Raw genomic sequence first — 26379 nt, forward strand, 5'->3', positions numbered from 1 at the left:
AAGTCTTGTGTGGAATATTTCGGACTGTACAGATCTGAAGATCTCCCTCATCTGGATCTGCGGTCCCCTACCTCTGTCATGTGACATTCCACTTCCCTTCAACTAACTTTCGTTCCCTGATTTCATGTTTATTTTCATCTTAGTGACTCCATTTAAACAATATTGACTTCCCATTTTAGGAATGTAATCTTGTTTCCTTTCTTTTAATATCTTTCATGAATTGGTCAGCCCGTTGACGGTGAGGAATCTTTCAGGGATAATAATCTGCAGTGAAAGTAGTTGGGTTTTGGAAATGAATGGACTGAAAACTAAAAATCAGCACAGATTTTTTGAAGGCAAATCATGTTTAAATAAGTTGACTGAACTTGCTGATGAACTAATGGAGTGGGTTGGTAGAGACTGATATGCATATAGATTTTCAAAAGACATTTGACAAATGCCACATAATAAACTTTAGTGAAATTAAAGCATAGAGAATTAAAGGGTCAATGCCAGTGTGGATGCAAAATTGGCCAAGGAACAGAAAGCAAAGCGTAGAGGTTAGATTAAATTAGAGATAGACAGATTTTCAATTGACAAAGGAGTGAAGGATTATAGGGTTCAGGCAGAAAAGTTAAGATCAAAATCAGATTAGCCACAGTCTTATTTCTAACTCTTACATTCTAATTCCAGGGAACATTTGGCCAAACAAGTCCACACCGACCCTCTGAAGAGTAACCCACCCACACCCATTACCCTACACCAATGTATCTAACACTATGGGCAATTCACCTGACCTGCACATCTTTGGATTGTGGGAGGAAACAGGAGCACCCAGAGGAAACCCACAGACATGGAGAAAATGCAAACTCTACACAGACAGTCACCCAAAGCAGGAATCAAACTCGAGTCCCTGGTGCAATGAGGCAGCAGTGCTAACCACTGAGCTGTCGTGCCACCCCATGAATGGTTGTTTTATAGACTGAAGGGAAGTTTTCAATCATGTTATCTAGAAGCTGATATTAGAACTACTGTTCTCTTTGATCTATATTAATGATCTGGACTTGGGTATACAATGTTTATAGATAACATGACAGGAAATTCTGAAATGTACTACATAATGACATAGATGCAGATTTAAGTATATAAATGTTTAATAGTGGCAACATAAATTGAGAAGGCCATTAAAATTGTACGTGGGACTCTTTGCTTCATTAATAGATGCATAGAATATACGCCCAAATTTGGTAAGAAGTGACGGTTGCTAGATAGACGTGAATAAGCTATTCAGGAAGTGACTTATAAAGGCCTTGATTTGGAGTATTGTTCTGTATGGATATGAAACTCGAGCTCTGCAAAAAAATGAGAACAAATTGCTAAGTCACTTTCAAGTGTGAGTTTACAGGAAAATAGAAAGGGTCCGTTGGACAGAGAGGCAAAAAAAAAATTAAATGTATGGAGAGTGAATGAGCAGAGAAATTTGTTGAATGTGATAGGAACAGAGAGAGAACCTGGATAGAGCACATTTTAGGAAGAAATAACATTGTAAGTGATGTGATAGAAGGAAGAATTCAAGGCAAGAAAGGAAGGAGAGGGGAGAGAGTATCCATGGTGGATTAATTGACAATGTAAGGAAATTAATGGCAAATGAAAAGGTTGCCACAGGATAGAGAAAGACATGGGAAGGCTATAATAAGGCAAGAACCTGCTAATAGGCACAACATGCATGATCATCATGAGAACGCAAGAGCATCAAAATTTTGCAAAACCACTGGAAAACATTAATTGACTTTGGCTAAATCCAATTCACTTTTGGACACCACACTTTAGGAAAGATATCAAAATCTTAGAAAGGTTGTGAAGGAGATTTACTATAGTGGTACCAGAGATGGTGAACATCTGTCATTTGGAGTCATGTTGAGTTATAGTCCTTAAAGCAGAGAAGATTAATACATGGAGCAGTGAGTGAAGTGCTCAAAGTTTTATACAATTTGAGTAAATAAGTAGAAAAGGTTTCTGGTTGCAAAAGGGTTGGTAACCAGAGGATCTGGGTTTAGGATGATAGGAAAGAATGTTAGATACTGTCATTGAATACTTCAAAGCTGGGATAGACAGATTTTTGATTGACAAAGGAGTGAAGGATTATAGGGTTCAGGCAGAAAAAAAGGTAAGATCACAATCAGATTAGCCACAGTCTTGTTGAATTCTATCTTTTACATTCTAATTCCAGGGAACATTAAAAAAATAAGTTTTATGCAGCAAGTTGTTGTAATTTGGAATAAAAAGGTGGTGGAAGCAAATTTGACAGAACCAAGGAAATTAGATAAATACCACAAGGGGAAAAACTTAGTGGTGTGTTGAGAGTGACACCATGGAATTCAAACAAAATAGCATGAGAAATAGGAGCAACAGTGGGACATTCAGCTCCTTGAACTTGCTTTGTGACTCCTTAAATCTTGGTTGATCTGATTGTGTCTTCACTTCATTTCTCTGCCTGCCCCAAAGTTGTTAACTCGCTGTCAATCAATAATCTCTCCAGCTCAACCTTGAATATATTCAATGACCCAGCTCACCAGGGAATGAGAATTACAAACAAGGGAGGTATTATATTGAAGAAATTCTTAATCTCTGTTTTAATTGAAAGATTCCTAATTTTAAAACTATGTCTCCTTGGAAAGGAAACATCTTCCCTGCATCAATCTTGTCAAACTCCTTCCGAATCTCATACATTTCAAAAAGATCATCTCTTATTCTTCTAAACTCCGATCAGTACAGGCCCAATCTTCCTGTATATAAAATTCAAACCCCTTCATCCCAGCAATCAGTCAGGCAAAAGTGAGGACCGCAGATGCTGGAAACCAGAGTTTAGATCTGAGTGGTGCTGGAAAAGCACAGCAGGTCAGGCAGCATCCGAGGAGCAGGAAAATCGGCGTTTCGGGCAAATCAACCTAGTGAACCTCATCTGAACTGCTTAATTATATCCCTCTTGAAGTAAGGAGACCAAAATTATATACAATGCTCCAGGAGTACAGTTGGAACAAGCCTTGCTCATTGGAATAAAGACATTCCATTTGACTTCCTAAACCCTTGTTGTATCTGAATGTTGACTATTTCTTTGTGATTCATGTAGAAGGAGACACAGAATGCTTTTGTACGACTGCATTCTACAATCTCTGCATTGAAGTAATATTATGTTTTTTTCTGTTCTTCCCCCCCATTTTCCTACACTCCATCTGCTCAGATTTTTTAGTCCAATTAATTGAGTTGTTTTCCTGAAGAGCCAGCATGGAGGTGATAGGTTCTTTTATGACCAATGAGCCTTCTAGGGAGTGCAGTGCACTGTCTCCCCAGAATAATGTTTTAATTTAAGTTTGAAAAATTTCCAATAACTCTTTTGTTTCTTTTTGTCATAGTGCCCCACCTGGAGCCTCCTAATCCATTTAATATTTTCTTTAAAGAGTTGAGGTGTCAGGCTGAATAGTCTTCTGTGTTGTATCATCCATGTTTCTTCAATTCTACAATAACAGGAGGAAGTTTTAAGGCATCAGACCTATCCTCTCAAGGGCTTTGATCAGAATGAGTTCCACAACTAATGTTATAATTTTTTAAAGGTTTCTTTCCGAATCTGTGAACACCAAGATAGGTTCTGATCAAATCATCTTTAAGCATGTAAAATTGCAGAGAGGAAGCAGTATGGATCCTGATGCTGAAAAGGATCTGGGAGCATTCAAAGAGTTAAGTTGTTACACTAGCCCATTATTCCACGCACTCCAGTGGATTTTACTGACCATGTCCACATAAAATTTGCCATCTGTTATCAACTAGCTCAGGGTATCAGTTAAAGCTTCAAGTGATGATAATATAATGTTAATTTATTTTCGTTTGAATAGTTGACCAACAGTTCGTTTGAAAGCTGTTTTACTATCTTAACTGTTTCTAACCTATTTCAGGATTACTTGTTATTCCTTTCAACAGGTTTTACATTCTCACAAAGACAGCATCGCAAGGATTGTACCAGAGAATCCTCACTCTACATATTGCCAACTGGAAGGTATCACATGATATATTATGAATTCTCCTTGCATTACTGACTTCAGCAGTGAGAGACTACTAGCCCACTGGTGACAGATCAGGAGGAGGTGTGAGGGGTGGGGGTGAAGGTAAAATGTCACTGAGGCAGGCTGGAACACTGCCCTGGCACAATCTGCAGAAGGGAAATTGCCCTGCCATTTTCTGTTGGTGGAGTGCCTTCCCACCCAATCCCACAGTGGAAGGACTGGGATTCTGATTGGGCCAGGAGTGTGGAGAGCCAAATTGTTTTCATTAGTTAGATAGCAGGCATTTATAAAAATTTGTACTTGTTCATGGGAATCGGGTGTCGCTGGCTCAGCCAGCATTTATTGCCTATCCCTAATAATCCAGAGAGCATTTAAGAGTCTATCATATTGCTGTGGATCTGGAGTTGCATTGTAGGCCAGACCAGGTAAAAATGGCAGATTTCCACCCCTAAGAATATTATTGAACCAGATGGATTTTACAACAATTGACAGTGGTTACATAGTCATCATCAGACTTGCTTTTAATTCAAAATTCTTTTAATTAAATTCAAACTTCATTGTTTGCCGTGGTGGGGATTGAACTCATGTCCTCCAAGCATTATTTTGGATTCTGGATTATTAGTCCCTGACATTACCATTACACCATCAGCTTCCTGTTAAGAAGTCAACTTCAGGAAGATTCCTGCTGTGATCCCACTGCCCCTTCATACAGAAACAAGACCCACATGTGATCCCAATGTCACAACCTTTGAGAAAATTCTGAGTAGTCAAATGTCCAGTAAGTTGTTATTTACTTAATATATGAATGAACAGTGCACTGTTTAACAGACTGAGGCTTGATTGTCCCCTACAGCCTGTTGATTAACAATGATTTGCTTTCTCTTGAAAGTTAGGCCTGAGAACAGAAGATACATAAAGTGCTGCTACATGCCGAACAGAGAATCCATAATAAATTCTGAATCATAGTCTGAGGTTTCTGCAGCATTTCCTGTGATGATCTGTACAGCTAAATGCACCTCTGACAAAATGCTTTCTTCTGTGTAATGTACGAAAAGAATGCTAAATTCACTGATTCATTTTTTTTATTAAATAGATCACATTGGATCTGCTGCCTATTAGACATAGGCTAGGCCATCAGACTGAACCAACTCAAACCAATATTTGTGCTCCACTCACAACAGCTCCCATCTTTTGTCATCTAACCCTACCATTATAAGCAATTATTCCCTTTACTCTCATAAACTTGTCTAGTTTCCCTTTGATCAATAGATCCCTTGGCTTTGCTTTACATTGTCTTCATTATGATCAAATTTCATTTTGATTCAGTGCTAACATTTCACCTTGAGTAAGAAGGAAAGCTAACAGTAACTGAGTAGTTCTATTACTGGAGTAGTAATTGAGAGGCCTGGACTAATACTCTGGAGATGTTAGACAACATTGTTACTGAGCTGACTTGTGGAGAACCAATTGATCAGAAATGTTTTTAAAAAGCTATTAAAGAAGATGTCCCTGGTGTTACAGACCAGGCCAGATGCCCTCAGAACATTTCAAGAATGTAGCCCGGACCCTAACTTTGCCAGTTGTTTTAAGCAGGCATATAGTGGATATTCTAGGAGCGATGGAGCTGGCCCAACCACTTAGTTTTAAACAAACCAGAATTCATTTGCAAGATTAGTGAAAAAAAAACCACAAACAAAAGAGAGCAGAATATAGAATAACCGAACTTATCTGAAAACCCAACAGATCATCACAACTTAATGATGTTGCTTCAAATACTTGCAACAATCCCCATAAAGGTCCTTTTGCATAAAAAGGAAAAATCCAACTCAGGTTCTTACAGGAGAGATGTCAGAGAGAGAGGATCACCATGGATCTGCTTCTTTGGGTCTAGCAGCTTCACAACGACTGACTGCTTTCACTGAACAGCCAGACTGCTAAAACCAAACCAAACCAAACCAGAGTAAAGCTGAGCTGGGAGAACTGGCCACTGCCCTTTCATCATACAAGTTTTTTTTTAAACTTGAAAGTCTCTTCTTGAGGCAGTATCTGTTAGCTACAATCAAACTGACCTTAAAACTTTCAAACTTAGACCTCTGGGCAACTCTTGTTTATGACCTCTCTGAAAAAGAAACCAAGGACAGCATAAACTTGTTAAAGGAGCAGCAAAAAAAAAACTAGTTAAGTTAACATTCATTGCCAAATCCTTAGTGCCTTTAAAAGCTGGTGAGCTGCCTTCTTAGTCCAGGTTATGTAGTTACATACTAGGATTTTGACCCAGCAACAGAAATATATTTCCAGTCTGGGATGGTGTATGGATTAAAGGAGAACCAGCAGGTGATGTTATATTTCAGTCATGATTTGGAGGTGCCGGTGTTGGACTAGGGTGCACATCCTTTATCAGGTGGTTGTGGAGTATAAGATCGTAGGACAAAGTCAAAGTCATACAGCATGGAAACATACCTTTCAGTCCTACCAGTCCATGCCGAATATAATGCCAAATTAAACTAGTCCCACCTGCCTGCTCCTGGTCCATATCCCTCCAAACTTTCCTATTCATGTACTTATCCAAATTTCTTTTATATATTGTAATTATGCTCATATCCACCACTTCCTCAGGAAGTTCATTCCCTATGTGAACCACCCAGTGTAGCAGAAGTTTACAGTGTGAAGTAACGGAAATTATATATTGAAAAAGACCTGGTTCATTTGTTAAGTCTCTCGGTTTTTAGAATGGGCATGCTGGTTTCAATTCTTTCATATGTAAATTCCAGAACTTTCTTAATGTTACATTCTCATTCCTATTGTTAAAGTTCACGTGAGAATGTAACGTCAAGAAAGTTCTGGAATTTACTTACGAAAGAACTGAAACCAACATGCCCGTTCTAAAAGATGAGAGACTTAATAAACAATCCAGGTCTTTTTCAATATATAATTTCAGTTACATCACACTGTAAACGTTTGCTATAAATTCAGTTTCCTGCGATCTTATACTCCACAACCACTTGATGAGGGAGTGGCACTCCAAAAGCTAATGCATCCAAAAAACACTGTTGGACTATAATCTGGTGTTGTGTGATTTTTAACTTTGTATATTCCAATGGTTTTCAAGTGGGCTGCTTTGTGTTGGAATGATGTTGAACTTCTTGAGTGGTGTTGAGTGGAGAATTTTCCATCATGTTCCTGATTTAAAGTCATGACCAAATGTAACAAGGGTGATGCAGGCAAAAACTTTATCACACAGTGGGTAGTCAGGGTATGGAATGCATTGCCAGTGAATGAGGTAGGTTCAGTTAAGGCATTCAAGAGGGTAGTGGATGATTATTAGGATAGAAATAGTGAACATGGATATGGAGAAAGGGCAGGAGATTGGCTCTGGGTAGTTGAACCGAAGCAGGCACAGAATGCTGAATGGCTTTGTTCTGTGCTATAGCAATTCTGTGATTCCGTGATTCTGTGACTTGTAGATGGTTGACAGACTTTGAGAAGACAGAAGGTGAATTCCCAGTATCTGATCTGCTCTTGTAGCCACAGTATTTAAATGTCTGGTTCAACTTGGCTTCTGGTTAAATGACACCTCCACATCAATGGGCCAACATCCAATGTAGGAGCAGAAGGAAACAATTTAGTCCTTGAGGCCGCTCCACCATTCAATAAGACCATGGCTGATCAGTTTATGTCTTGCCCCAATAATCTTTGATTATCTTGCCTAACAAGAATCTGTCCTCCACTAGCTTTCGGAGCACCGCTCCTTCATCAGGTGGTTGTAGAGTATAAGATCGTAGGACACAGAATTTATAGCAAACGTTTACAGTGTGATGTAACTGAAATTATGACCGTGCCTCCACCGGCTTCTGAGGCAGAGATTTGCAAAGATGCAAAACACTCTGAAAGAAAATGTATTGTCCCTATCTGTCCTAAAGAGAGGTCCTCTAATTTTAAAATAATTGTGGACTTCCCCCATGTCAGGAAACATCCTTTTCACATCCAACTTGTCAGGACAATAGGGGATCTCATACATTCAAGTCACCTCTCACTTTTCTAGGATCATGCCCAGCCTGTCCAAACTTTCCTGATAAGACAACCTGTGCATTGAAGATATCAATCTTACTAATCCTCTTCTGATCAGCCTCCAATACAACTATATTTTTGTCATTCAATCTTAGTACTGAAATAACTAACCTCCAACAACCATAACCATCATCCTTTGTGACCGCTTTTCTCTTGATATCTTCTCCAAATGTTTGTTCATTTATTTTTGTGTTCCACCCAGGTGGTTCTTCATTGCTAATATATTGGGAGATGGATAGCCACTAATTTTCCACTGAAGACACTTGGGATAGCCAAGATGAACGACAATAAGGGGTTTTGAGGAGGGGTCACTGAACCCGAAAGTTAACTATGATTTCTCTCCACAGGTGCTGCCAGACCTGTGGAGCTTTTCCAGCAATTTCTGTTTTTGTTTGTAACAAAACAGGAACCCGGCCATTGACGTTTCATCTACGGATATTTGAACTTGTCTTTGGCCGGAACTGAGTGTCCAACTGGCTGAAAGATTGGTATGTTGTCAGCCCAGGAGAAGATATGACATTCACTCTCAGGGAGCTGTCCATGTTCTGTGGAAGAACAGAATGCAGATGAACTGAAAGGCTCTCGAAACCCTCTGCTCACACACTTGCTCCACCTTTGTAATCCAGACCCCCATAACCAAGAACACAGTTGCAACCAAAGTTAGACCTGTTAACAGAAATTCTGTTGCCCTGAAGCTTCACAAACATCACCAAGCATTCCATGTTTAGCTGCATGGTCTCAATGTCTTCATAAAGACGTTACTCATTTGGAACTGGACCTCACTGAGGTTGTGTACAAGTTCACTAGCAGGCAGTCCAGATCACTTTGTTGGTTTCTGTAGATTGCTGTCAGTTTTCACATTTATCTCTATCAGAGATATGATTCCAGAGCTCTCTGCACAAATCTGCACTATCCTACTTCTTTATTATTGATTCATGAGATATTAGCATTACTGACAAGGTCTGTCTTTAATGCCCATCCTTCATTTCCCCTGAGGGTATTGTTTTGAACAATCTTCTTGAACCATTGCAGTCTACAAAAGGGAAATACATCCTTAGTTGTTCTAGGGAGGAGGTTCCAGAGTTTTGTCACAGTAGAGTGAAAGAACAACAAAGTCAGGAAGCGAAGTGTCTTGGATGGGAGCTTTCAGGAGGTCGGGTGAAGGCTGTGCTTCTTTTCCTATGTCACTGAAATCGTGGGTTTTCAATATCTTGCCAAAGCAGCATTGGTGATTTACTGAAATGCATCTTGTATATGCTCAACAATGCTGTGACTTCCCATTAGTGGTGGAGGAAAGGAGTGCTCAAACTGATGGATGGGGTAACAATCTCTCACTGGTGTGCTCATCTGCTGGGTGAAGCTACATGTACATAATTCTCTGACCTACCCTCGAGATTATGCATAATGCTAATCTCTAAGATTGTTTCTTCAAACATAACGTTGAGTGAGGCCACTTCTGCACCACAACAGTTCTCTTTAAGAGGTGTCAACTGTCTTCGAACCATATCAGAAGCATGATGGATGGTCCAGCCCATCAGGTGAATTGCCAATAAACATTGCGGGTTTAATACAGCATGCCATTTTTTAAACAAATAAGTAGCATGATTTGGGGTCTTCTTTCATGTAATCAAATTTGCCCTCAAAAACACAACCTGGAAAATTTCTTTCAAATTCCCCTTTCCATAGAATCATAGAATCCCTACTGTGTTGAAAAAGGCCATTAGGCCCAAAAGATCCACGCCAACCCTCTGAAGAGTAACCCTCCCAAACCCCTTCCCCTACCCTATTACGCTACATTTACCCCTGACTAATGCGTCTAACCCAACACATCCCTGAACACTATGGGCAACTGTCAATTCACCTAACCTGCACATCTTTGCACTTTGGGAGGGAACCAGAGCACCTGCAGGAAGCCCACGTAGTCACAGGGAGAATGTCTGTGTGGAGTTTGCACAGTCACCTGGAATCAAACTTGGGTCCCTGGTATTGTGAGGCAGCAGTGAGCCACCGTGCCGCCAGTAGGGACGTCTGTGTGATGTTATTCTTCTCAGCAATGTCACTGTGATTGTCAAGGATCCCAGGAGAAAGGTGGAAGCCAGTAATTCAAGTTCACTGACCACACACCTCTAACATGAAAATTTCAATAACCTCAAAACAGATGTTGCTGGGAAGCATTTTGGGCTAACTAAAAATAGAGGAGATTTAAAGACTTCAAGTCCTATAGTTTTAAAATTCCTTAATCAAAAGTTTTAGACACAAATAAAAGGGCATGTACCTTTTTTTAGTGTACTTCCTTTTACAAGAGGAATCAATTTAAAATTATAAAATTGAACACAATTCCTGCCTCTTCTCATTGATTTAATTTCTATATCAGGAATGTCACATGGTTAACACCCCCCAGTGTTACAGCAGGATACCTCTGTCCTGCTGAATTACAGCACACAGTGAGCATGATGTACTGTGATTAGTCTTTTAACCCTTGTCCTGCTGAATAAACAAAAATCCCATGTGATTACACAAGTGCAGCAATGAGGACTTTAACCCCAGCTATGTTGAACAAACAGAAACTATGAAAGTTACTGAATACATTGAATGCTTAACACATGCAATAATCCCTTGCTCTGATTTATGAATGATTACTTAATTCACCTTATTCATTACTTATTTAATGTCACACATACATGCAAATGTCACTATTATTTTTTGTGTACAAAATTAAAAATCACACAACATCAGGTTGTAGTGCAACAGGTTTATTTGGAAGCACAAGCTTTTGAAGCGCTGCTCCTTCATCTGGTGCCTATAACCTGGTGCTGTGTGATTTTTAACTTTGTACACCCCAGTCCAACACTGGCATCTCCAAATCATTTTTGTGAAGGAAGAAGAAAATCCTCAATTAACATACTGCACCCTGTCAAAATGAATCCAACGAATGGTGAGTTTCGCAAAAAGGGTTGAGTATGAACTTTCTGATGCACCTTATGTTCATTGCTCACTTTCAATACTCTGTATTGAAGCTCAATAATCTTTCAATACTGAAGCACCAACAGTTTGGCTATTTGGTTACACTGAAGGGACTGTCCTGGTCTATGCAAAATATGGGAGTCCCTGTAGATTGAGCAGACCTGGGTCGTGTCATAGCTCTATTGTTTCAGGGAGGAAAAAGTGAGGACTGCAGATGCTGGAGATCAGAATTGAGAGTGCGGTGTTGGAAAAGCACAGCAGGTCAGGCAGCATCCGTGGAGCAGGAGAATCGATGTTTCGGGCATAAGCCTTTCATCAGGAATGAGGCTTGTGGGCCGGGGGACTGAGAGATAAATGGGACATGGGTGGGGTTACCTATCGCTTTCTCAGCTACCTTCCCCCCCAACCCCACCCCCGTCCCATTTATCTCTCAGCTCCCTGGCCCACAAGCCTCATACCTGATGAAAGGCTTATCCTGAAATGTTGATTCTCCTGCTTTTTGGATGCTGCCTGACCTGCTGTGCTTTTTCAGCAGCAGACACTCAGCTCCACTGCTTCAGCTAATTTCCACATTTCCCTGTAAGGGTCAAGACTTCCTAGGCCAGAAGGTCCTTCCACTGAGTCTTACTTGGGATCCAATGTTGCAGTGGCAAGCTGATGAGATGTAATGACTTCCACAACAGCAGTGTGTATCCTATTGATTGGAGCCAGACCTGGTCAAGGTACCTGGAGCATTGGAGAGGGCAGCTGCTTTCTGGATTATTTAATCACTTGGTGACCCAGAAAGAATGGTGGCTAAGGTCAGATGGGAACCTGGACAACTCTCCCATGGGTAAGCAGTCACCTATTTTCCTGGACCGAAAGAATACTCTTCCCACTGGAACCATGCAAATGAGATGTCCTTGCATTAATTCCAAAGCTCTGGCTTTGATCAGGGAGGGCACAAATGATTGTAGTCCCAGCATAAACACCAACATCAGTATCAGCACCTGATGAGTTTCTAAACGAATAAGCTTTAGAGTGAACACCAACCAAATCTGAGCCCTATTTCAAGTGCAAGATAAACTTTGCTCAGATTCTGCCAGGATTTAAATAAAAGCATCTTGCAAACTGTAGCCATATCAAGACAGGACTGGAGGGTTTGAGTTATAGGGAGGAGCTGAATAGGCTGGGACCTCTTTTCCTGGAGCATCGGAATATGAGGGGAGACCTTATGGAGGTTTATGAAATCATGAGAGGCATGGTTGGGTGAATAGCCACAGTCTTTTTCTTAAGGTGGATGAGTCCAAACCTAGGGGGCATAAGTTTAAGACGAGAGGGGAAAGATATAAAAAAGAACTGAAAGGTAAGTTTTTCAATTGAGGGTTGTGCATGTATGGAATGACCTGCCAGAGGAAGAGGGGGAGGAGGGTATAATTGCAACATTTGAAAGGCATCTGGATGGATATATGAATAGGAAGGGTTTAGAAGGATATGGGCCAAATGCTGGCAAATGGGACTAGGTCAGATTGGGATATCTGGTCAGCACAGATAAGTTGGAACAAAGGTTCTGTTTCATACAATGACAAGTACAAGGTGAGTCAGATTAGAACAATGAGCATCTTGGCTCAATCCAACAGAATCTAGAGTCCATCCTTCTTTGACTCAATGTCAAATTCAAATCTATCTCAGTTACTAAATTCATAAACTGTTGGCCAAACTCCACATTTTAATAATCCAAGTTTCAAACTGAGATTAGTATTTATGAATATGAACTCCTACATGAAAAGATGGAAGAAAATGGTATACAATGCACTGAATTGAATTGAATTGAATTTATTGTCACGTGTACAGAGACACAGTGAAAAGCTTTGTCTTGCAAGCAATATTGGCAGATCACATAGTTAAGTAGCATAGATAATAAATAAGTGGCAAACATTGGCAAAAGCAAAAACACAGGTGTGGGCGAACAACAGTAGGGTAGTTTCAAAACTGGCTGGTGCTTGTGTTCAGGCTTCTGTACCTCTCCCCAATGGTAGATGTTGTAGAAAAGCTTTGCCAGTGTGGGTTAGATCTTTGAGAATGCTGGCGGCCTTTCCTTGACAGCGGTCTTGGTAGATGGTTTCTATAGATGGGAGGTTGGCCTTTGTGATTGTCCGGGCTGAGCTCACTACTCTCTCTAACCATCTTCAATCTTGAATGATACAGTTGCCATACCAGGTAGTGATACATCCAGACAGAATGCTCTCGATGACGCATCTATAAAAGTTGGCAAGCGTATTTGCCGTCATGCTTGATTAATTCAAGCGCTGGTAAAAGAGATTGAAGTAGGATGCATGGCCATTCCCTTTACTAGCTGCTTCAAGAGTGCAACCTTGTGTTGGGACCAGTGACTGTAGGAGTTGTCTCTACTGTGCCTGAGGTTGATCTGTTTCTTGACAATGACCTGGCAGGATGAAAGCATTGCCAGTGGTTTCTGAGAAGTTCATTGAGGTCAGTGAAACAGAACAGCTACAGGAGAAAGTACCTGGCATTTTCGCTGACTGTGTTGTCACATGGTCTATAGCGAGACAAGCTCAGCCAGCAGAGGTTTGAGTGGCATTGCCAACAGAAGACCCTCTGGTCTGGCTATGCGAAACCTTTTTCAGGAATCTAGAAGACCCCATGGAGGTAATAAAGAGAATTTTATTGGTAGTTACCCAAAAGTTGACCCATCTTTATCATGGAGTAGTTCAAGGCTAAATACTGTCCAGAACTACGAAGGTTGGAGCGATAGAACATTACCTTATTCCCATAACAATAGAGGAAATTGTGAGGTTCTCGATAGTGTGTGACTTCTACTGTAAGTTCCTCCCACGCTCTAACACAATACCTATATCATTGTGATATCTACTACAGTAAAAAGCAAGGATAGTATGGACTGAAAAATGCCAAACAGCTTTTGAAAAACTAACGGCCATTTTATTAAACGACCTCATGCTTGAGGTCCAGACTTATTCAAACATTTACAGTCAAAAAGTCATATAGCACAGAAACAGACCCTTTGGTCTGATCAGTCTGTGCCAAATATAATGCTAAACTAAACTAGTTCCACCTGCCTGCTCCTGGCCCTTATCCCTCCAAACCTTTCCTATTCATGTATTTATCTAAATTCTTTTAAACATTGTAATTGTTCCCACATCCACCACTTCCTCAGGAAGTTCATTCCTCACGCGAATCACCCTCGATATAAAAAACTTGCTCCTCATGTCTTTATTAAATCTCTCTCTTCTTATCTCAAAAATATGACTCCTAGTCTTGAAGTCCCCCATCCTTGAGAAAAGACAATTACTATTAACTCTAGCTGTACCTCTCATTATTTTATAAACTTCTATCAGGTCACCTCTCAACCTCCTACGCTCCAGTAATAAAAAGTCCAAGCCTATTCCAGCCTTTTTTATAACTCAAACTTTCCATACTGGTAACGTCCTGGTAAATCTCTTCTGAATACTCCCCAGCTTAATAATATCCTTTTTATAACTGGGTGACCACAGCTGGACACAGTATTCCAGAAGAGACCTCACCAATGTTCTGTACAACCTCAGCATGACTTCCCAACTCCTATACTCGAAGGACTGAGCAATGAAGGCAAGTGTGCCAAACAGCCTTTTAACCATTCTGTCTATATGTGACATAAACTTCAAGAAATTATGTACCTGCACTCCTAGGTCTTTCTGTTCTACATCACCACGCAAGGCCCGAGCATTAATTGTATAATTCTGATCCATGTTTGTTGTACCAAAATGCAATACCTTGCATTTATCCAGATTTAACTCCATCTGCTATTTTTCAGCCCATTGATCCATTTGATCAAGATACCTTTGTAGTCTTAGAAAACCTTCTTCACTGTCTACTATGCCACCAATTTTGGTGTCATCTGCAAACTTACTAACCTTGCCTTCCTTATTCTCATCCAAATCATTTATATAAATGACGAACCAAAGGCAACCCAGAACCAATCCTTGTGGAGCATAAACATGATGGAAAAAGACAACACTCTGGGTGATAGACAAGTTTTGTGCCTTTCTCTCACAAGAACACATAAAAGTAAGGCTAAACGGCAAATCAATCCTAGTCTGTGTGTTAATGGCAAGAAATGTATGCTAGTGAGGTAAGGTGTCCATGTATACCAGTAGGCTTAGCACGAGCCTGGGTCCTAGAACTAGTGTGCTGTGAGGATCAGTCAGAGAGGATACAGTCATGATACGTCTGTACATACAAGTTAATAACAAGAGTAGGCCATTCAGTGTCTCAAGCCTGCTCCATTATTTAGTAAGATCATCTGATTGTAACCTCAACTCCATATTCCCACCCATATAGGATGACCACACATCCCCTTGCTCAAAAAAAACTTAACTTTGCCTTAAAAATATTCAAGGGCACTGCTTCTACCACCTTTTCAGAAAGAGAGTTCCAAAGACTCATTTCACCTAAGCTCTGTTTTAAGTCTGCAAACCTAGGATTTTAACCAGATTTTCTAGGAAACACACCCTCCACATCTACTCCATCAAGACCTCTCTATATATTTCAGGCTTGTTTCATCTGGACAAAAGTGGTATCCAGTAACACATCACCTGTCTAACCATCCTTAATGTGTTATAATTTAATTATTGTATTCAATTTTATACTTTGTCATTTTAATATATTTTATCAACCACACCACCAGCTGTTATTCTGTCTTGAAACTTAGAAATTGAATAAACCTTAATCGTTTACCTGTGCAAGGCTCCTCAATATTGTCCATTCTTGCATAATGCAACTTGTTTCATGAAAGTTGTGTGCTACAGATCTTCCCTCATATTCCAAGGTGTTGCTGTGTGCGTAGTAGGGTGGTGTGGTAGTGCTACCAGACCATTGGAGGCAAAGGTGGTTGGTGCCATGCTTGTCCAAGTGATGAGGTGAGTGCTACTGGACTTGACTGAGGAATGGTAGGGTGCAAAGGTTAATATTAGAATCCTATGCTTTATTGATTCGTACCAATCCCTATCATTCACTGAAATAAGTGCAGATGTATCCCTAGTAATACGGATACATGCAGTCACTGTACTAGATTTGTGTAGTAATTGAAATTGCTGGCCATCTTCTGACTCCAACACAAGGAGGTAGTAAGGAACATCAATCTTGAGAGGCAGACATTGACACCCACAGCTATCACTTTCATTAACACATGGATAGTATCAGAAAGCTGAAGAAAACACTATTCCACACTAGATGTGTTTCCAGGTTGTACCGGCTTGTGTACTGTGTGTAGGACACAGCAGAACGTTAGATCTGCTGGCGACATTACTGACATGTGGATGTCCAATAAAGGGAATGCAGCAAAGCCAGTTGGGAAACTAGCTGCCTAGTAATGTTTAAGGAAAGTACTGACTATTTTTGATACACCACATGAACATTTTCCCACAAATGTTCAAGACATATATTAGTGACCTGGCATATTATGCCAAAATAAATCTTAATTATAATTTTTAAATTGGCAGAATTGCGTTCAGATTATTGGGATTCTGACATGTTGGCTGATGTGGTTAACCCGTGCAGTATGTGATCATAAGTATGTGCAGTCACGGCAGCTGAGCGGAAGTGCTGCGTGGGATACGCTGCATGGGGGTGATTCCACTGACTAGATTTAATTGTTTAAATGAGTCCTGGGGTTCCCATATGTGCATTTACATCAGATTAAAAGTACTTTACTTCAAACAACCGTGTCAACTATAATTGAACCCTCGATTATTTTGTGAATGAATCCAGTAAATTAAGAACCTGAGCTGCAAGAATCCAGTCTTATTCCTGCTCTGTACTGAACCAAGCAAAGTCAACCCAGGCAACAGTAAAGATTCTGAACTAGCCACTGCATCCCTGAGTTGGGAAGCCATTACTCTTCTGGATTTCCAGTCATATGTGACAATCTCCATGTGAAGCACATCTGTGGTGACATTGCCTGAGGTAGGATCTAGCTCAGTTCTGAGAGTTTCATGACCAAAAAAGCCTACTATCATTCACTGTCAAGGCTCAAAGATAAATAATGACTATATGAGCTCTCTTGAAGTTTAACCAGAACATGACTGAGTGTACTTGAGAAAACAGTTCGTTCCTTCAGGGAAGGGGGTGGCAGAGAAAATAGGTAAGATCAAAACTGCCTGTAATAGACAATTTTGGGTGAAAATTTCAAACTTATTGTGCTGTCAATGACACTTCACACACAGCAAATGGCTGCCTGTAAAACTGTGCTGCCCGCAATATTCTAATAAGTCACTTGCTGGCATGTGAGACTTTGCCAGTGATGTGGGGCCTCAGAAGATTCCACCCCTATATTTAATTTATTTGATGCTGCCGACATTGCATTGCAGTAGTAACTCAATATTTAGATACTCCTCAAATTACTGTATACAAAGTGTAAAAGCTGACACTGTTATAATAAACATACGTTTCAAATGCATATCATATGAGAGATGTGCCTTATTTATAACACTATTCCATCTAGCTGAGCTACTAAACAAATCAATTCCTTTCCTATGTATCTTGCTCTCACTATTTGCCTCCGCTGCTATGTCGGGCATTCATTTACATTTTTTCCTTATTCAATGTTCATGGTCAGAAGTCAAATATGGAAGAAGTATTAAATATTCAACTTTAACTCAACATGCATTTACACATGCAGAAATTGACACTAAAATATATGCTGAGGCATAATCAAATGAGCATGAATAATGTCTCAGTCTTTTCCCCTGACATGTAATGTAAAAGTGACACTATTTGCATTTCAAATCATACTCATGCTTAGTGTTAAGAAATTGGAAGAACCTGTGGAACATTCAATTCCCAGCTACTGAAAACCATAGCTTGAGGTTTCAAAGCCCTTTCAGCGTCAGTGACTAAAATAAACATCAAAAGTACTTACCAAAGTCCTTTTCTTTCCATCTATGCACAGTCTGAAAGGTATGGAACTCCATGTTGTGGACCACTGAACAGTTGGCAGGAATAGCCACACAGACATTAAAGAAGCCAAAGAATGTGGAGATAAAATGCAAACACTTCTGTTCACATGAAAACTCCTGCCAAGAATAAGAAAAACAGCGCGATGAGTCACTGCTGCAGAATTACATCCAGATCGACCCAAGAAATTTCTTCAAACCTGAGCTCTGTGCTCACCCAGATTTGGAGGCAGAGTAATAATAATAAAAATTATTATTATTTTTAAAGCAGTAACAGATCCAGCACATATAAATTTGTAACATGATAAACCACTCAATGGTTTCCTGTAGAAGCTGCACTTTCTTCCTTTTGTGTAATATTTTATAATAAGGTATTATTTGGTCTATGTGCTTTAATCAAAGAGGAAGCACATGTTCCAACGAAAACAGATGTGGGCCAAAAGATGTTTCCAATTTCCACTTGACTGATTTGAACCTATAAAAGGCCATATCCTTTATAAATTAAAACATGTGAGCGAGTGAGCAAGTCTACCTGCGTATTAGTGTGATGTTGTCTCTGTGTTATTTGCAAGTGATGTATGCTCATACATTTTTAAACTTTAACATGTTTGTAAATGATGTTAAACTTCTGGGAATGAGTTGTTCTCCACTGTTTTTCATCTAGCATCAACACTAAGTGCTCTTTAGTAAGATTGAGTGGCGTTGGAAAGCTTGTGTTATGCTGTGAGAACACTGTGCGTTAAATCCTGCCTCACAAGTGTATGCTCAAATACCAGTATGAAATTTGCATTTTTATAATCTCCATGAGTCAAATTCCCAATTCATGCAAATTATGATGAGTCCTACAGAGGGGATTTAAATAGATCAGACGTTGAATTCAATAGGATTCGATTCTGACACTCTGAGATGTAAAACAGAATGATTAAAAATTGTATGGAGATTCTCTCTATTGCCTGCCTTGACCTTGGTGGAACAGCCAAGGGAACCTTGGGAAAAATAGTGTTCAGAATGTATACCTTGGGAAAGTGATGTATTTCTGGGTGTTGATGACTCCGCTGTCAGATAAATCAATCTCCACAGAAATTCATTCACTCCCACCATCCACATACATAAATATAACACATCAACAAATCCCGCCAGGAAATAAATCTCTACTGAGTTAGCCCAGGCTGACGAGCCAGCACAATTTCCTCTTTTCCATTCATGCCTGGCAGCTCCCGACAACAGTGCAGCCAAGTATGTCCCTCACTGTGTGGAAAAACATGAGTAGACTTGTCTCCTTTCACTAGATTGCACTGTGGAGCTGATTATTCTTTGTGATTATTGTGCTTCATGCTGCATGCAAATTGGAGAGAGCAAAGGGGAGTACTTACATCACTAATGTCAGTTACAATCTGGGCCAAGTCTCTAGTCTGAGAGATGATATTATAATACAGCTACAATGCTTGACGAATTAAATTCCAACATCTTCTTCTGTCTTGCCATAATCCTCCTCCTCCTCCTCCTCCTCCTCCTCCTGTGTTGAATGGCTCTGTGGTAGATCTACAAAAAAAGGTAGGAATCAAAGTTGTTGTCTTCTTAAGTAATGGAGAGAAGATTATGTCTGTGTGGTGTTTCAGAGAAATGTCCAGATGATATCTACGTGCTCAGTCTGTTATCTGGGTGAGTGGTTTAAAGGTAGGGGTGTCTTGGCAGGTTATGTGTACTGACTTGTTCTGCAAGGCGTTAGCTAACAATTGAGGAGCATGCATCAATTAGCAAGGGAGAAGTGAAATAAGAGATATAGAATAGGATGTGAGGCTGTCAAAGCAGAATAAATGATTTTACTGGGTGTGTGTGTGTGTGTGTGTGTGTAAGGATTTATTGTTAGAGGAACCATAGTAGAAAATGTCATGTTGGACCTTTTGTTAACCAGTGCACACTGTGAAAGATTCATTGAAGTGTTACTTCAAGAGGGTGATGAATGCCCTTGGTGTCCAAGGTGAAAAAAGGCCAGAAGGCTGAGATATTCACGGTGTAACTTTGCCTGCTCATGCTGTCTGGAATTCTGACAATTACAGATTATGCTGTGACTGTTTTATCCCTTCCCAGACACCATTGACACTAATCCTGTGTGGCTCCCACTACCAGGAGTAAGCTTGTCATGACTCCATTTGAAGGACTGAATGAGCTAAGCTGTGTGTTCTTCTCTAGTTTGGTACCATTCATTGTTGTCCTTTGGGTTGAGATTGTACTTGAACCATCATAATTCTGTCAAAGTGTAAACAAGACATTCGTAGAGGACATGATTACTCACTCGCTATTGTTCGCTTGCTCCCCAGTTTGCTGCAGTAGGATACATGTTAACTTGTCCTTTTAAAGGCTGCACAGTAATTTTCAAATCGTACAGAAGTTTACACCAGTTTTGCATCAATGAAGTCCCAAAGGTAGGCTTAGAAAGTTCAATCATTTAGACGCCATTGACAAATATAACACTACTTAAAAATCACATCAGAGATATAAATGTAAATGTGGAAATGGTGCAATTCTACAGCAAAGCTTTGGCAGAACAATGGGGCAAAAGGAGTTGTTTAATAAATACAAGGAGGTGTCAACTTAGATCTGACTTAATGAATTAACATATGCTGAATGAAATTTCTCATCTGTAAAAGTCTTGAGCGAGAGTGAACATCTGATGAAAATATTCAGTAACTTCCTAGGTCTTTACTTCATGCCAGAAACTGTAATTTGAAGATCTTCATAGAATTCGACAGTTTCAAGTTTTGATGGCTATTTTTCAGGCATAAATTAAATGCCAGAGAATTAATATGGAGGATGGAGTACACATACTCATTACTTACATAGAGTACATCCCTCACCACAATGATAGAAAAATGGTCAGGTAGAGTATCGGCACGGCTGTGGAGCCTTTGCAAATAAGTCTGGGACTAATTTCAGGACTTTACAGCAGGCTGGCTAATTCTGTTCAGTAAAAATCTTAAAAGCGTTGCTGAAGTCCACCACTGAAAATTCCATTTTTGATCAAATATTTTTCTTGAGGCTGAGAGGAACAGAATTGCACCTCTGGCTCAGATGCAGTATTGTTTTCAATTTTTTTTTGTTCAGTCCCCCTTCTGTCCTGAATGTTCTTGCCCATTGTAGACTAGGTTACTTTACAGTGTGGAAACAGGCCCTTCGGCCCAACAAGTCCGCACTGACCTGCCGAAGCGCAACCCCCCCAGACCCATTCACCCTATGTTTACCCCTTCACCTAACACTACAGGCAATTTAGCATGGCCAATTCACCTAACCTGCACATTTTTGGACTGTGGGAGGAAACCAGAGCACCCGGAGGAAACCCACGCAGACACGGGGAGAATGCACAAATTCCACACAGTCAGTCGCCTGAGGCGGGAATTGAACCTGGGTCTCTGGTGCTGTGAGACAGCAGTGCTAACCACTGTGCCACCATGCTGCCGAGTAGTGTAGTGTAAAGGGTTAACACTTAAATATATAAATAGGAAGCTACACCAGCAGTGATGCAATAGATCACATACAGTCATAGAGTCATAAAGATGGACAGCACAGCAACAGGTCCAACTCGTCCATGCCAACCAGATATCCTTAACTAATCTAGTCTCCTTTACCAGCACTTGGCCCATATCCCTCTAAATCCTTCCTATTCATATACCCATTCAGATGCCTTTTATATAGTGCAATTGTATTAGCCTCTATCACTTCCTCTGGCAGCGCATTCCATACACGTACCACCTCTGAGTGAAAAGTTATCCCTTAGGTCCCTTTTAAATTCTTCCCCTCTCACCCAAAACCTATGCCCACTAGTTCTGAACTCCCCCACTCCAGGGGAAAGATCTAGTCTATTTACCATATTCATGCCCCTCATGAATTATAAACCTCTATAAAATGACCCTTCAGCCTCTGATGCTCCAGGGAAAATAGCCTCAACCTATTCAGCCACTCCCGATAGCTCAAACCCTCCAACTCTGGCAGCATCCTTGTAAATCTTTTCTGAACCCTTTCAAATTTCACAACATCCTTCCGATAGGAGAGAGACCTGAATTGCAAAGAATATTCCAAAAGTGGCCTAACCAACGTCCTGTACAGCCACAACATGACCTCCCAACCCCTATACTTAATGCTCTAACCAATAAAGGAAAGCATACCAAATGTCTTCTTCACTATCCTATTTACCTGCGACTCCACTTTAAGGAGTTATGAACCTGACACATGATAATAGAGAAACTCTGAAGTGACAAGCATCAGAATAGACCTCATATTAGTCTAAGTGCGCATTGTTATTTGAACAGAAATAAACACTTATTTGAAAATATCTTTGACTCCAGCAACCTGTCTTAAGTATTATAGTGTATTTAGTTCAGTTAGCTAGGTGGTTGATTTGAATGCGGAGTGTTGCCAACAGTGTAGTTTCAATTCCTCACTGGCAGCAGTTCCATGAAGAACTCTCTTATTCGACCTCTTCCCTTACCTGAGGCATGGTGACCCTCAGGTTAATCCACCACCAGTCCTCTCTCTCCCTGTGTTGAATGAGAGAGCAGCCCTGTGGTCTGGTAAGACTTTAGTGAAAGGTTCAATGCACATTTACTTCTCCAAGACTAATCCAGCAATAATAGATGGTTGCAATGAGACAGCAGAGGCTGCAGAAGGACTTAGGTTAGGACAGTGGGCAAAGAAGTGGCAAACGGATTTCAATGTGGGAAAGTGTGAGGTTATACACTTTGGTAGGATGAATAGAGGCATATATAAGATAGGAATGCATGGAGTTGTGGAGAATGTACTAGCATGGATAGAGGACTAGAAATCCGACCAATAGAAAGCAGAGAGTTAGGATAAATAGGTGTTTCTCTGGTTGGAGATCAGTGTTGAGCAAGGTGCTGCAGGGGTCAGTGTTGGTCCCACAACTGTTCATGATTTATATCAATGATTTGGAAGAGGATACTGAGTGTAATGTATCTAAGTTTGTTGATGACACTACATTGCATGGAAAAGCAAATGGTGCAGAGGATGTGGAGGGTCTGCAGAGAGATTTTGATAGGTTAAGTGAGTGGGTCAGGATCCGGCAGTATAATGTTGGTAAATGTGAGGTTATCCAGTTTGGAAGTAAAAATGGTAGGTCAGAGCATTATTTAAATGGTGAAAGATTGCAACATGCTGTTGTGCAGAGGGACTTAGGTGTGCTCATACATGAGTCGTTAAAAGTTGATTTATCAGGAAAGCAAACAGAATATTAGCTTTCATTGCTAGAGGGATTGAATTTAAGAGCAGGGATTTTCTGCTGTAATTGTACAAGGTGTTGGTGAGGCCACACCTGGAGTGTTGTGCGCAGTTCTGGTCTCCCCCTGCTTGAGGACAGATATACTGGCTATGGAGGCGGTGCAGAGGAGGTTCACCAGGTTGATTCCGGAGATGAGGGGGTTACCCAGTGAGGAGAGGTTGAGCCGCCTGGGATTGTACTCACTAGAATTTAGAAGGATGAGAAGGGATATTATAGAAACATATAGAATTATGAAAGGAATAGATAAGATAGAGTCGAAAGTGTGGTGCTGGAAAAGCACAGCAGGTCGGGCAGCATCCGAGGAGCAGGAGAATTGATGTCCCGGGCATAAGCCCTTCATCAGGGACGTTGATTCTCCTGCTCCTCGGAGTCCTAGTTTAGGATTCTCTTGGTGAAGCTGTATAAGGCTGTGGTCAGATCACATCTAAGAAAGAAAATGTGGGCATTGGAGGGGGTCAGAGGTAGTTTATAAGAATGGTCCTGGGAACAAAAGGCTTGACATATGAGAAGCAGTTAAGGAGTCTGAGTCAGTCCTCAATAAAGTTTAGAAAGATGAGGGAGGATCTCATTGCAACTTGCTGAATACTGAGAGGCCTGGATAGAGTGACCATGGGGAAGATGTTTCCATTCATAGGAAAGACTAGAATCTGAGGGCACAGACTCAGAGAGAAGGGATGACCCTTTAGAATGGAGGTGAGGGGGAATTTCTTCAGCCAAAGGGTGATTCTATGGATCTCCTTGCCACAATGGGCTGTGCAGATCAAGTCATTGCATATAGTTAAGGCTGAAATAGACAGGTTCTTGATTAATAAGGGGATCAAGGGTTACAGGGAGAAGGCAGGAGAATGGAGTTGGGAAACATTTCAGCCTTGGTTGAATGGCAGAGCAGAGCCGATGGTCTAAATGGCCTAATTCTGCTCCTTTATCTTATAGTCTTATTGTCAGTAAGACAGAGCAGTGGAGAAACCTCAGGAGCAAGCGCAGAAGCGAGCGCAGTTTGAAAATCTCAAAATGAACAGCCACATGTCAGAGAAGCAGAAGATAACACTTCTGAGGAAACAGTGATGGGAGCAAGCCCTAATGAAGTTAAGTAATGGAACAAACCATGCAGCTACCAGAATCTCTTCAGCAAGTGGAATGCCGATGATAATCTGAGAAATGGCGGAATTGGCCAGAATGATTCTCTCGGTACAGGTACATTTTAGGGTTTGGCGGGAAAATTAAATAAGGATTAGGTCAATATCCTGCTCTGTGAGATTGCAGATGACATTGTAGCAAAACAGGCACGAGATGACAAAACAACCAATTACACCGAGCTTATTGGAGTTTTGATGCATTAGTTCAGAGTTTGATGAAATATAGAGAAAAAGAGCAAAATTTAATAAACAGAAACAAGAGCCAGAAAAGATTGTGGATTTATTTATTAGATTTATTTTAGTAGATAACTTTGAAACTGGAACATTAAAAATGACCTGATTAGGGATGGGATTACAGTTAGAGTTTTGGAAATAATCCGATTGGGTTTCTTACAGTCCAGGAAAGATATAACTGTAACAAAAGCAGTGCAATTAGCTAGATAAGCAAAAATCACTGGAGATAGTATATCAGACACAAAAGTGAAAGCAATCAAAGTTAAGCCTAGGAGGCACAAAGAAGTAGTTGCAGGTACCATTCTGCAGTCTTCTCTCTGTGACCAGGAAAGACTGTATCAGTCCTGCCAAATATATGGAGTACCATATCAAAACATCCACATTTTAAAACAATCTGTCATAGTAAAAAGATTTTACCTTGATAACAGTAGGCCCATAAGAAAGAACCGTATCCAAGAGATTAAAAGCCAAACAGTAGTGAAACCACATTCTTATTAAAAATAAGACAATGTAATGGGATGTATTCGAGTGCTGACCCAGAAATAAATGACATCAAGCACATTTTAAATTTGATATTGGGGCAAGTGAATCAGTCCTCCTATGCTATAGAATGGCTGAATCAAGTAACAGTCCAGACATTCAATTTGACCTAAGGGACCAGGAGGTAATCAATGAGAAACAAAGGGCCAGTTAACTGCAAGCTTCTAGTATCAAGGTAGAACAATTTTCAAGACTTTGCATGTGATTCAGAATCAAAAATGTTCTTTACTGAGCAGAAAAGCATGCACAGATCTAGTACTTCTTTTTAATGTTGATAGAGTTGACAACATGGGGAAAAGATGGGTTAGGAACTGAATTCCTTTGGTGTTTCAGTGATCTGAAGAAGCTAAAGTCATTTTACCAACATAGAGAGGAGATGACAAGCCAACGTGTCTAATCGGATCTGAAAATGTTCCACGCCCACTTTTGAAAAGTTTACAATATGACATTGTGACAGTGTTGCACTGAAAAATTAATCATCAGTGACTAAGTCAACAAACTGGCATTCTGGGATGGTAATATTTCTAGAAATGAATGGATCACTAAAAATCTGTGTGGACCTTACATGTTGAAAGTAATCTATAGAGTGAGAAATCCAATCAATTGATGAAAGTTCAGCAAAGCTAGCAAACAGTGTGTTTTCACCAAACTCAATACGAATGATGGTTTCAAGCAGCTCCGTGGAATGAAGAACCTAAATGCTCAATGATGTTCATCACACCCTTTGGATGATATACTTTAACATATTACTTTACAGTAGTAATTCAGCCTCTGAAATATTCTAAAGAGCAGTGACAAACATCCTAGAGGAACTAAAAGGCAATATGTGCATATGAATGACATTCTAACACATGGGTTCAACCAGAACTGAATATGATAACAGGGTTGAACAGTATTGAAAACTTTGCAGGAAGCAGGGTTAATTTTAAGTGAGGAATGTGGGTTCTCAAAGTCACTATCAAGTGCTTGGGACACATTATTCATGGAAGAGTCATTACAGCAGACACAGAGAGGACACAGACTACCAAGAGTTCCCATCACCCAGAAAATCTAGGAAACTGCAGAGGTCAACAGAGTGTGCAAATTCTAATTACTCCTCATACAAATAAACAAACATTTCTAACAACTCTTCTGACAAAATGAAGCATTGCATGGAA

Source organism: Chiloscyllium punctatum, chromosome 7 (assembly GCF_047496795.1).
Source record: "Chiloscyllium punctatum isolate Juve2018m chromosome 7, sChiPun1.3, whole genome shotgun sequence".
In the NCBI taxonomy this organism is placed as follows: domain Eukaryota; kingdom Metazoa; phylum Chordata; class Chondrichthyes; order Orectolobiformes; family Hemiscylliidae; genus Chiloscyllium; species Chiloscyllium punctatum.